This window comes from Halichoerus grypus, chromosome 5 (assembly GCF_964656455.1).
Source record: "Halichoerus grypus chromosome 5, mHalGry1.hap1.1, whole genome shotgun sequence".
Taxonomy (NCBI): Eukaryota; Metazoa; Chordata; class Mammalia; order Carnivora; family Phocidae; genus Halichoerus; species Halichoerus grypus.
Genome location: NC_135716.1, coordinates 80,814,502 through 80,828,582, shown reverse-complemented (window position 1 = coordinate 80,828,582; position 14,081 = coordinate 80,814,502). Strand labels below are relative to the sequence as shown.

General features: G+C 38.2%; 1 pseudogene; it reads left to right on the top strand.

Moving 5' to 3' along the window:
• Positions 1-1,541: 1,541 nt before the first annotated feature.
• LOC118536837 (cytochrome c oxidase subunit 5B, mitochondrial pseudogene) lies at positions 1,542-1,974 on the top strand (annotated as a pseudogene).
• The last annotated feature ends 12,107 nt before the right edge of the window (positions 1,975-14,081 follow it).

Here is a 14,081-nt window from a genome sequence, read left to right as displayed (position 1 = left end):
ACCCAGTGCATAGCCCAGAAAATCTTTGGCCAGTCTTAACATTTAAGTAAAGAAGTTTTTTCATCTTGCAGTGGCCTGGGAGAATATAGGAGAGCCTAAATGCCTTTTAAAACAGCTTCCTAATATTATATGAAAACATAGGATTTCTTTTAGTAGAGGTCTTTTATTTTTTTATTTTTATGTTTTTTTTAAAGATTTTATTTATTTGAGAGAGAGAATGAGAGAGAGAGAGCACATGAGAGGGGGGAGGGTCAGAGGGAGAAGCAGACTCCCTGCTGAGCAGGGAGCCCGATGTGGGACTCGATCCGGGGACTCCAGGATCATGACCTGAGCCGAAGGCAGTCACTTAACCAACTGAGCCACCCAGGTGCCCAAGTAGAGTCGTTTAGATGAGTAATTTCCTAATTTGGCTTCTCCAAAGTAATAATTTCAGACAAAGATAAGTAAACTTATTTTTTGAACTTTTGGATATGCAAGGTTGCTGTTAAAAGTATTCCAGTGATCTAAATCAGGATCGTTAGGCTCTTAGGAAAGAATGAGCTGCTGCCATGTGCCTGTTGATGACACAGCTTCGAGGAGGACATAGGCTGGTGCAGACAGGAAGCCAGGAAGGTTTCAGGTCCTGGTCATAATACACAGGAGAGGCGGAGGGCTGGGGCCTGCCTCTTGCTGCTGGCTGGCTGGAGGCAGGGTGACAGCAACCACTCTATCTGCTCTCTGGCTCAGGACAACATTGAGGTATCCAAATATGGAGGGTATTCACTGGGACTCCAGTGGAAAGACCCAACACTTTTGGGGTTTCCCTTGGGTTATTCAGTTCCAGAGCTTTTTTTTTGTTTTTTTAAATTTTTAAATTCTATTTTTATTACAAGTAATAATTATTTTAATTTTATTTTTATAATAATTCTTTTAATAATTTTAGATTTTGGGGGCATCTGGGTGGCTCAGTCTGTTAGGTGGCTGCCTTCATCTTGGGTCATGATCTCAGGGTCCTGGGATCAAGCCCCGCATCGGGCTCCCTGCTCAGCGGGGACTCTGCTTCTCCCTCTTCCTCTGCCCCTCCCCCTGTTTGTTCGTGCTTTCTCTCTTCCTCTCTCTTCCTCAAATAAATAAGTAAAATCTTTAAAAAATTTAGATGTTGTATTCACATTTAAAAATAATTTTATGTTGTATAGTTCTTTTTATTGTGGTAAAGAACACATAACATTAAATTTACCATCTTAACCATTTTGAAGTATACTGTTCAGTAGTGTTAAGTATATTCACGTAACTGAGCAACAGATCTCTAGGACTTTTTAATTTTGCAAAGCTGAAATTCTATACCTACTAAACACTTGCTCCCCTCCCCACACCCTCTACAATCACCTTTCTACTTCCTATTCCTACAAATTAGCAACTTTAGACACCTCATATAAATGGAATCATACAGTAATTGCCCTTTTGTGTCTGGCTTATTTAACTTAGCATAATGTCCTTAAGGTTTATCCACATTGTAACAAAAGTGAGAATTTCAGGAAATGCTACTATTTGTAGCAGGCATGATGGCTTCAAGGTTATTCTGCAGAATTAGATCACTGGCCACGCAGGCCCTCAGGGCCTGCCATCCCAATTGAGTTGTTGCAGTGTGCTCATGGCCTCTGAAGGTGGTGTTCTTACTGCTGACCAGCAGGCTATTGGGCTGAAGAGGGAGGTCATGATGGCTGCATGGAAGGGACTGGACCAATATTATATGCTAGGCCCTAAGGCAGCTTTGGCACCAAGGAAGATTTGAATTTAGTCCCATCTATCACCAACAAGTGAATAGCGGGCTGCATCTATGAAGAGGACAATAGTGCCATCATCTGGTTCTGGCTGCACAAAGGTGAGACCCAGCGATGCCCTAGCTGTGGAATGCATTATAAGCTGTTGCCCCACCAGTTGGCCCACTGAGCCTTTGCTCTAACTTATTCAAAATGTGCTGTAAAGTATCTTCTTTCCAATAAAGACTAGCTATTCCATTGGCTCCTTCTCCCATTAAAAGAAAAGTGAGAAATTCTTTCCTTTTTAAGGCTGAATAATATTGTATGCATGCACCACATTTTCCTTATCGATCTGTTAATGGACATTTGGATTGCTTCCACCACCTCTAGATGCTATGAGTAATGCTGTGATGAACATGGGTGTGCAAATATCTCTTTGAGATCCTGCTTTGAATTATTTTGGATTTATACCCAAGCGGGAATTACTGGATCATAAGGTAATTTTATTTTTAATTTTGGGGAACAGAGTTTTTTGTTATTCAACAAAACATTTTTCTTTTTCCAGAGCTGGTTTAGATTTCTAAGTTTGTACTACTGCTTAAAAAAGCTTCCATTTTGGATGTTTTTCCTTTTGGTCTTTGTCCCATCATTTTGAACTTTACCTATGGGTATTTAAAGAAACACCTTCTTTTGGATACAGTTCCTCAAATATATCTCCATTTTTCTTTGTTTCTACTTCCTTCTGACTTTATACTTTTTCATTTTTCTGTAATTTGTTATAGTGACAATTCTCCATCTTCATTTGTTTTGATTATTTTCTTTTTAATAAATATCTACAGTCTTTATTCTGTGATGTCTGTATCTTAGGGTTGACCAGCAACTTGTGCCTGCTAAAATGGTGTTTAAATAGCTCAGTATTTTCCCCTCCAAAGTGAGGGGGACTCATGTTGATGAATCAATTGGCAATATGCTCAGTAAATTGTGGATTAGTAAATTCTGTTAGTTATTTGAGGCCACTAGTTTCTACCTTTGAGCTCTAGATAAGACTTCAAGTCATCCTGGGCTCTGAGTTTGCATCTGACGTTCACAGGGCCTGTTTCAATCCTCCATCACATTTAGAGACCTGAAGATCCATTCAGAAATTTAAACCCTCCTCCCAGAGTGGAGCACTTCCTGGGTATTGTTAGAATCCAGTGACTTGTGAGATTTGAGATCTTATAGCTAAAAGCTTGTATGATTTATCTCAACACCTGAGAGTCTTAAAGCCTCAAGTTGCCCAAGGATCCAGAAAGCTAGTATGGGGTCAGAATCCTTGAAAGTAACTATCTTTCTTATAAACAATTCTACTAATTGTTGTTTTATATTGGAATCCATACTCAAATGACACTTGTCAATCTATGCCTTTCATTACCCAACTCAGTTTTATTGCTCGTTTTTATCCAGTTATTTATGTGATCTGGAAATGCCTGGCAGAATATAAGGAGCATTATGTGCCACAATGTGGGAACAGGGTTTGTCTTGCTGCCCTAAGCCCTGTTCAGAGATCACTAGGATGCGGTACTTGGTGAGGCCTTCCCCCGAGCATGCCTGATGACAGAGTTGCTTCCCTGATTACTGAGTGATACCTCTTTTTTTCCACTGGGACTGGAACCTTCTGTGATGCTCAGCCCATTAGACTGCATACCCTGATCACCTTGTCAGCTCCCCAACCTGCTCCCACTGTGTATCCCTAGGTCTACAGCCCTTGCATCTTAGAGTTTCCATTTCAAACTGATGACCTTTTTTGTTAACACCTGTCCCACTAGAAGTATTGCCACTACATGGAGACCTGCTAACATACATTCAGCAAAGACGGTCCTTAGCTGCCAAAATTGGCCTGACTGGGTCCCAATTCCACTGCCCAGCTCTCCAACCACGCCAAACCTCTTGCTATGGGGGACATAGCTGGTTAATGTTCTAACCAAATTCCCACCTCTTCCTCTTTCCCACACGATGGATAGTTAGGTTCTGTCCTGCATCATAAATGACCTTGCTTTTATAGCCCATGGGCCAAATCTGGCCACTACCTCCTGTTTTGTATGGCCTGCAGGCTATATCAATTCCTAACTGATTCTACAGTTTGATGATTCTACATCTTTTTATGTTTAAGAAAATGAAAGAAGAAAACCATTTTGTGATACATGAGAGTTATATAAAATTAGAATTTCAAGTGTCTAAAAATCAAAGTTTTATTGGTACACAGCCACACTCATTTGTTTATGTACAGTCTATGGTACTTTCACTGTATAATGGCACAGCTGAGCAGTTGTAGCAGAGACTGAATGGCCTATAAGCCTCACATATTTACAGCATGGCTCTTTACAAAAAATTCTACTGAATCCTGTTCTTCACAATAATAATATTTGTAAAAACTATGGTGATTTTATTTTACTCCAGTTTTTGTTGCCACTGTATCTTTATCCTCCTCAAATCTCTTTGTTATTCCAAATGGTTAGGAAAAAAGCCCCAAACCTGCCAAATTCTGTCATCTGTAACTATACACCAATTTAACAGAATTTTTATTCCTGTGAAATATTTGCTTTATCCCAGATTATATTCCCTCCGCCCCTCCCTTTGCCCTTTCCTCCTTCTCTTCTTTCTTGTTACATATTTCTGCATGTTAATTTAGCATCCTCTTAAGCTTAAGATTTGAGCTACTATCCTGTGAAAGTACTTTGTGAATGTTTTCTATGTTGGCTAAGCTTCAAGGATATTGTTTAAAAATCACTCTTAACTTCAAAGACAGAGACATCATCAAGAGGCAACTTTATGAATTCAATAAGAACACTAAATACCCAAATGTTAAGATTAAATAATTGTCCATAAGATTACAATCACCAAATTATTTGCAGTTGCCCATGTTTGTCAGACCCTAGAAAGTATGGAAACCTAGGAACAGAAAAGGCCAGGCAGAATTTTTGAGGTATTTTCTCTCTGTAGGAATCAGGTAACTGAGAATGACACAATGTGAACTATTCTCTTTAGTCTAGTGACAATTTAAGTGGCACTTTCAGTTCAGTTAGATATTATTAGCAAAAAAATAGATTCCTATAGAAGATTTTGTACTGAAAGCGCATTTCATGGACAGTTTAGGTCATCTAGAACACTTTCTCCCAAACAAATCAGATATATGTGTACACAGCAAGAAGAGCCAAAGGACAACTGGGGATTGATTTTTCAGTGATTAGTAATGTGGAGTGGCGGTGTGGCCTTTAAATGCTGTAGCTTTGCTTTTGTCTTATGAACTGCCATCAAACCAACAGATCCCTTACTGTGGTGAGAGTGTTTGCCAGTCCACTACCCACAGGATATCTTGCTTTGGATGCTATTGGATTTTACTTGGGCTTCCAGTAAATGATTGTTTTGTTATCCCTAGCAGCTGTTGGGTCTTACATAAATAATTCTCAGGAGTTTACTCTGGGTTTGCTTTGTATCTGTAATGACTGATCACCTCCAAGGGGATCACCCTATAGATGGAGATGATATGTTGATATAGGTAATTTGGTTACACATGCTGCCAAGACCCCAAGAGCTTTTGTAATTTTTTTGCCTTTCATTGCTTATAGCTTCCTTTCTTATAGCTCAGCTGAGTTGGTTTTTTAGTAGGTTTCTTTTTGTGGTTATCTGAATACTAAGCTGCTTATTACAGCAGAATTAAGATATGTCTAAATGTTTGCAAAGCATATTTTTCTGGAAGTTTGGGGTAGGAGATGGACTTTTCTGTTTCTTTATGTAATTCAAGATTTTTCAGGCTACATGGTCTTTGGGTAGAAATAAATCACAGAGAAGCCCTAGAATATTTTCCTGTATGTGTCTCCACACAATTAAGACTTCCATTCTAGTTTATCCTTATTTCTCCTGGCTGTTTCTGGGGATCCTTACAGATTGTGTCCCATGCACTGGGATATGATTCTCTGAGCTACCTGATGGCTGCCATTTCCCTATTTTCTGCCCTGGCTTTCAGGAAAATTTCTCCTTTGGTTGCCAGAGCTGTGTGAGTCCTAATGTCTTGGGGTTTAGGAGTCTCTGGGTCCCTGCATCCAGGCTGCTGTAACAATTGTGACTCACATATGACATGTGTAATATTGAAAGTTATAATTCAAACTAATGAACAGTTAACAAATACTTATATTCTATTATTCTATCTTCATAAATGTCTTCATAATTACAAAATAAAAATATATATAAAACTAGAATTTTTATATGGCTAAAAGCAAAATATCAAAGATGAATTTAATTATTATTCCACATATCTGGTTGTTCTGTAGATGTCTTAATAAATAATAAAATAAAATATACACAATAAATATTTATCACATAAAACTTATTTTTTCTTGCTTCATTTTAGCAAAATCACTAATTACATAGATGTAATAAAAATTTTTACATAGTTTGTGTTCAATTGAAAGTAACGATCTAAATGATTAAAATGGAAATATTTTTATAAAAATATAAGTTAAAACAAGTGTAAAAGTCTTAAAAATTAACATTACTTTCATGTTTTTGAAAAATCATTTTTCTTTCAAAATATTAAAAGTTTGTTAGGATGTAAGATACAAATTTCAAAAAAATGAATATCCAATTTTAAATCAAAATTACAGAAAAAAAGCTAAAATTTAAATTTAATTTTAAAAATCTTTTATTAGAAGTTCTTTATAGATCTTGGATACTAGCCCTTTATCTGCTATGTCATTTGCAAATATCTTCTCCCATTCCATAGGTTGCCTTTTAGTTTTGTTGATCGTTTCTTTTGCTGTGCAAAAGCTTTTTATCTTGATGAAGTCCCAATAGTTTATTTTTGCCCTTGCTTCCCTTGCCTTTGGCGATGTTTCTAGGAAGAAGTTGCTGCAGCTGAGGTCGACGAGGTTGCTGCCTGTGTTCTCCTCTAGGATTTTGATAGATTCTTGTCTCACATTGAGATCTTCCATCCATTTTGAGTTTATCTTTGTGTATGGTGTAAGAAAAAAGTCCAGTTTCATGCTTCTACATGTGGCTGTCCAATTTTTCCAACACCATTTGTTGAAGAGACGTCTTTTTTCCATTGAATATTCTTCCCTGCTTTGTCAAATATTAGTTGACCAAAGAGTTGAGGGTCCACTTCTGGGTTCTCTGTTCTGTTCCACTGATAAATGTATCTGGTTGTATCTGGTTTTGTATCAAACTCAACAACCAAAAAACAAAATCCAGTCAAGAAATGGGCAGAAGATATGAACAGACATTTCTCCAAAGAAGACTTATAAATGACCAACAGACACATGAAAAAATGCTCCACATCACTTGGCAGCAGGGAAATACAAATCAAAATCATAATGAGATACCACCTCACACCAGTCAGAATGGGTGAAATTAACAAAGCAGCAAACAACAAATGTTGGTGAGGACGCAGAGAAAGGGAAACCCTCTTACACTCTTGGTGGGAATGCAAGCTGGTGCAGACACTCTGGAAAACAGTATGGAGGTTCCTCAAGAAGTTAAAAATAGATATAACCTATGATTCAGCAATTGCATTTGTAGATATCTATCCCAAAGATACAAATGTAATGATCCAAAGGGAGACCTGCATCCCAATGTTTATAGCAGCAATGTCCACAATAGCCAAACTGTGGAAAGAGCTGAGATGTCCATCGACAGATGAATGGATAATGAAGATGTGGTATATATATACAGTGGAATATTACTCACCCATCAGAAAGGATGAATACTTACCATTTACATCGATGTGGATGGCATTGGAGGGTATTATGCTGAGTGAAATAAGTTAATCAGAGAAAGACAATTATCATATGGCTTCACTCATATGTGGAACATAAGAAACAGCACAGAGGATCATAGGGGAAGGGAGGGAAAACTGAATGGGAAGTCATCAGAGAGGGAGAAAAACCATGAGAGACTCTTAACTATAGGAAACAAACTGAGGGTTGTTGGAGGGGAAGGGGAGGAAGGATGGGGTAACTAGGTGATGAGCATTAAGGAGGGCACATGATGTGATGAGCACTGGGTGTTATAAGCAACTGATGAATTATTGAGCTCTACATCTGAAACTAATGATGTACTACATGTTGGCTAATTGAATTTAAATAAAAATTAAAAAAATCTTATATCATATAATTTTCATTATACTTATATTTTTGTAAACATAAAACAATTCACAGTGCCCATGTAGTTGCTGATGTAAAGAATTGGTATTGTGCTTCATGCATATTTAAGTCTAGACCAAAATACATAGATTTAAGAGTAATATAAATTGTTTAATGTTGCAAAATATTTCTCAGCCACCATGTAGTTTCTCAGTAATTGTGAATACTGTGTTGATATGTGGATCCCTTAGGAACCATGAATAGGCATAAGAAGAAAAGCAAGAATATGGACTCTCAGAAATATAGGGTGCCACTGGGAATTGATCTCACTATGCAAGAATCCATTGTATTTATGCTAAAGAAGAACTGAAAAGGTAAATTAACTTTTCAAAATACATTCTTTATCATACCCAAGCATTCTTCTTATTAATTTCTCCCTGCATGCAAAGGCAGTGTTGGACCCAGCTGTGGGCAGTAATACAATCCACAGGTCTTCACAGCATTTGGACATGGCCACTTTTTGTGTTGAAGGTGTTGGGCAGGAGATGGAGAAAAGTGTGCCTTTGCCTGGGTGGTGTCACATCATGAGTGGAGTCATGTTCTGCCAGAAAAGCACCAGATCACAGGTGAAAGATGTACCTTTGGGCATTGCACTATTTTTTAGTTTGTTGTTTGGTGTTTGTGATGAGCAAGATCCAGTGCAAGTGCCCCTCTTGCCTACATCTAATTCCTAAGCTACCAGTCTTACATTGTGACAAAGTGAGTCAGAATTTCTCTCCTTAACTTGCATTTTATTATGTTAACTCAAGTATAAAACATAGTGGGCTTGTGTCCTTGATATCCCAAGGAAATTGAGTGAAATAGCTCTTATTTCTACTTTTGCTTTATTTCATTCCTCTCTCCCTAAAGGTGGAGGGAGCTGGGTGGAGGACAACCTGAATAGCATATATCATTATGTTATACTCAAAGAAGCCTTTATTCTCTGACTTGTACTCATTAAATTTGGGCCACATATTTAGATATTGACTCCCTCTTCCCTTATGAAGAAATATTTATTTATTTATTTATTTATAACATATAATGTATTATTTGTTTCAGGGGTACAGGTCTGTGATTCATCAATGAAGAAATCTTTCTAAGAAGCTTCTTGACCCCTCATGCAAATATTTTCCTAGTGGGTTCCTCCATCCATCTTCCAAAAATACCCTGTTGTATCACATTTAAATCATGCTATAGCATATGGAAATGAGAAACCAGTATAAACCAACAGTTTGGACTCCGTGTAATACCTCTTTAATAAATTAGTAGTTTTGGGGAAAAAGTTCATAGTCTAGATTACATTCTTTTTTTTTTCTAGTGAAAGGAACTTTTTATTCAGTATTATGATTTAATACGTGCTCTTTTATTTAATTTTCATGGTATCCCCTGCAAGGCAGTTGTTATTTTCTTCTTCTTCTTTTTTTTTTTTCAGATGAGGAAACAGAATTTAATACCAGTTAAGTAATTTGCTTAATTTGTAAGTGTTAACTTGAATATTGGTCTGTTTGATTTCAAAGCTTTCACATTTTCTGATAAACCATCTCCTGGTTTTCAGTGCTACAAGTAAAATTTCACTTAAGACATTAAATGGGATCCAAAATTCTTCCTTAAATGGAATTTGGGGAATGAATGAGTCTATGTCACTTAAAAAGCCATCAGTAATTATCTTCTTTGACTTTTAAAGGCTTCTAGCATCTGCAAGACATCTGTCGACTGCACTCCCTGAGGAGATTTCATGGCTTGGGAACCTTAATTTAGATTTATTAAAAACCAAAATAGCTATAATACATGGTTTTGATTCTTGGATAGATGCTGGTGAGACCATTAAGAGGACAGGACAGAGACTGGGAGAACACTGATTGATCATGCTATTCTTTTAAAACTTTAAATAGAGAATTAAAGAACAGTGAAGGGTTTTATTGGATTGTGGATGACAGGAAGCTGGTGGGAAGAGAGAACATGTTGGATCATATCATCTGAAAGCTAGAGTGATGAAAATCCAATAAACTAAAATAATATAAGTAAATTGGCAAATTTCTGTATTTAGTTTCAAAAGATCACTGTACTAGAAGTTCAAGAAATGTGAATGAAAGCAGCAAAATTTAAAAAGAATTGGGAGAGGGATTGATATTAGCAAAATGGTGAACAACAAAGCTGCAAACTCTTATTCCCCCATAGAAATATTGAAACAGACAAACAAAAATTGTCTCAATCAACTTTGTCAGAGCCTTGGAAATTAGCCACTTTTGCAGCCACGAAGTAAACATCCAATCAAGAAAAAGCCATATTCAAAATGAAAAAGTTTTGTGTCATTTTTACTTACTCTTACCCAAACCCTTCCCCGGCATGGTGGCAGTCTTTGTCTTGAAGCAGCAGTAACCCAGTTCCCAGTTCCTTCTCTTAAACTGGATGGATCAGCACAGACTTTATTAACAAATTATTGTGCATGTCTATTCTAAACTACCTGGGGGGATACTCAAAAGACTAATGCAAAGTGCTCATGTCTGTTTTGCTTAACTCAGAACTCAGGAGGAAAAACTGTGGGCAGTGTTCCTCATAATGAAAAGGTGACTACAGATCTATTCTAAGGGTATGGAATTCTTGGATGACAGTTTTTACTTTCAGCCATATTTTGATGGTTCTAAGGGTTGATTGATTGATTGATTCTAAGGGTAAGAGATCATGGGGAGGAGACATACAATAGACAATCTAAGGCATGGGGGGAGGCTAGGGTGAGACTCTTTGGAAATTAGGGCATTCAAAAACAGCTGTGTATACAAGGAAAACTAGAAATTCAAATGCATGCTTAGGCAAGACACAGACTCAGAAAAGACTTGAGAAGACATTAAACTTTGAACTTGGGCTGATTCTTATGCTCAAAGCAAGCATAACTAGGTGTTGAAGAATTTCCCCATCATAGAGCTAACTGTCAAAGACTGGGAGAATTCTTGACATTCAAGTCTCTGTCACAACACTAGCTGGACACATCTAAAAGGACAGAGACTTCAGTGATCACATGGGACAAGGACTATTCTTTGCAAAAATAGTTTGGAAGTCTCAAAACCAGTGGGCTAATACAGTTTTTAACAATCACAAACAAAGAAGGAACTCTTGGAGCAGGGCAATCTGATATCTAGAGATATCACATTGTAATATTCAAAGCCTCAATTTTCAAGAAAACTATCACAAAGCATACAAAGAAACAAGGAAACATGACATGTTCAAAGAAAAGAAATGGACAGAAACTGTCCCTGAAGAAGCTCGAAATAAGACTTGCTGGACAGAGATTTCAAAACAACTGTCTTAAGTATCTCAAAGACCTAAAGGAAAACATGAGCAAAGAATTGAAAGAAATCAGGAGAACAATGTATGAACAAAATGAGAATAATAACAAGAGATAGAAGGTGGAAGTGAAAAATACTCTACTGAAGTGAAAAATTCACCAGAGGAGTTCAACCGGAAATTTGAGCAGGCAGAAGAATCAGTGAACTTGAAGATAGGACAATTGAAATTATGGGTATGAGGAACAGAAAAAAAGTAAAGAAAAGTGACTGAATCTAAGGAACCATCAAGCTGACAGATGTTTGCATTATGGGAGTCTCACAAAAAGAGATTGAGAAAGAGACAGAGATTATTTGAAGAAATGATGGTCAAACGCCCCAAATGTGATGAAAGACATGAATGTACAAGTAAAGGAAGCTCAATAATTCCAAGTAATAGAAACCCAAAGAGACCCACATGGAGATACATTCTAATCAAACTGTCTAAAATGCAAGGACAAAAGGAGAATATTGAAAGCAAGAAGAATAAAACTGATTCATCATGTATTATACATCCTGAATGAGATTACTAGCCTATTTCTCAGCAGAAGGAGGTCAGAGGCAGTGGAATGATATATTTAAAAGGCTGAAAGTAAAAACTGTCATCCAAGAATTCCATATCTGGTAAAACTGTACTTCAAAAATGAGAAAGAAATTAAGATAGTCCAGATAAACAAAAGCTGAAGGGTTTGACCTCACCTATAAGAAATGCTAAAAGGAGTCCCTCAGGTTGAAATGCAAGTATGCTTGACAGTAAATAGTAGTCAGATGAAGATATGACTTTGTACAGGTAAATACATGGCAGAGCTGAACATAAATATTATTGTAATTTTAACTTACAACTCTGCCTTTTACTTTCTTCAAGATTTAAAAGACAAATACATAAAATAATTAATAATCCATGTCAATTGGGCACACAATGTGTAAAGATGTAATTTGTGACACCAATAATGTGGAACTGTATAGGAGTAGAATTTTTATATGTGACTGACATTAAATTGATATGAATTCAAATTTGATTGTCATAACTTTAGGATATCATATGTAATCCCCATGGTAACCACAAACAAAATATGTATAAAATATACACAAAAGGAAGTGAGAAAAGATTAAAACATGTCACTACAAAAAATCATCTACACAGAAGACAATAATGGAGGAAATGGGGGACAGAAAGTGATATGAGAAATATAGAAAAAAAGGAAAATGGCAGAAGTAAATTTTTTCTTATAAATAATTTCTTTAAATTTAAATGGACTAAACTCTCCAACCAAAAGGTAGAGATTGGCAGAATGGATTAAAAAACCATGATCCAGAACTGCAGCCTCCGAGACGGAAACCTGGTGCACCAGGGTCCTGCCGGTGAACTGCAACCTCTGGGGTGGAAACTGGGGGAGTCGCCCGCACGCGAACTGCAGTCCCCGGGACAGGACCCCAAGTGGTGGAGTCGCGCGCGCGCGCGCGCCAACTGGGAGCGGCTGGTGGTTTTAGAAGCACAAAGGGCAGAGACGTGCTCCAACCTGGAGGCAGGACTAGGAGCGCTGCGGAGGGGCGCACAACCCAGGACGCTGCAGTTTACAGCAGCACGGACAGAAACTGAGACAGTGTGGCCTGAAGAGTTCACTGAAGAACAGACTGAGGTCTCTCTGCTCTGAGGCAGAGGGTTGGAAATGGTCTCTTCTGCTCTGACTCGTGGAAGAGACGTGGAAAGCCGCCAGGGAAAGGCGCCAGAGAACAAAAGCCCCAAAGACTGATTCCCACTGAGCCCATCCCCCGCCACAGGGGCGCAGGGCAACTCCGCTCAAACAGGATTGCCTGAGTAATAGCGCGGCAGGCCCCTCCCACAGAAGACAGGCTGGGAAAACAAGAGGCCAGCAACCCTAAGGTCCCAAGAAAACAGGTGCATCTTGCTTGGGTTCTGGTCAATAATTTGGACTCTATACATTCCCTCAAACACCCATCAACAGAATGACTAGGAGGAGGAGCCCCCAAAACAGAAAAGACTCAGAGATTATGACTTATGCTGCAGATTTACAAATGGATGCAGATATAACCAAGATGTCGGAGATGGAATTCAGGCTAGCAATTGTGAAGACAATGGCTAGAATGGAGAAATCAATTAATGGCAACATAGAGTCTCTAAGGGCAGAAATAAAAGGGGAATTAGCAGAACTTAAAAATGCTATCAATGAGATCCAATCCAATCTAGATAATCTAACAGCTAGGGTAACTGAGACAGAAGAGAGAATAAGCGATCTGGAAGACAGTATAATAGATAAAAAGGGAAAAGAGGAGGCCAGGGAAAAACAACTCAGAATCCATGAAAATAGAATCAGAGAAATAAGTGACACCATGAGGCGTTCCAATGTCAGAATAATTGGAATCCCGGAGGGAGTGGAGAGAGAGAGAGGACTAGAAGATGTATTTGAGCAAATCGTAGCTGAGAACTTCCCTAATCTGGGGAATGAAACATTGGAGTCCTAGAGGCAGAGAGGACCCCTCCTAAGATCAAGGAAAACAGGCCAACACCCCAGCATGTAATAGTAAAACTTGCAAATCTTAGAACCAAGGAAACCATCTTAAGGGCAGTTAGGGGGAAGAGATTCTTTACATACAGAGGGAGGAACATCAGAATAACGTCAGACCTATCCACAGAAACCTGGCAAGCCAGAAAGGCCTGGCAAGACATATTCAGGGTACTAAATGAGAAGAACATGCAGCCAAGAATACTTTATCCGGCAAGGCTGTCATTGAGAATGGATGGAGAGATGCAGAGCTCCCACGACCGGCAGAAGTTGAAAGAATATGTGACCACTAAGCCGGCCCTGCAAGAAATATTAAGGGGGGTTCTATAAAAGGAGAGAGAC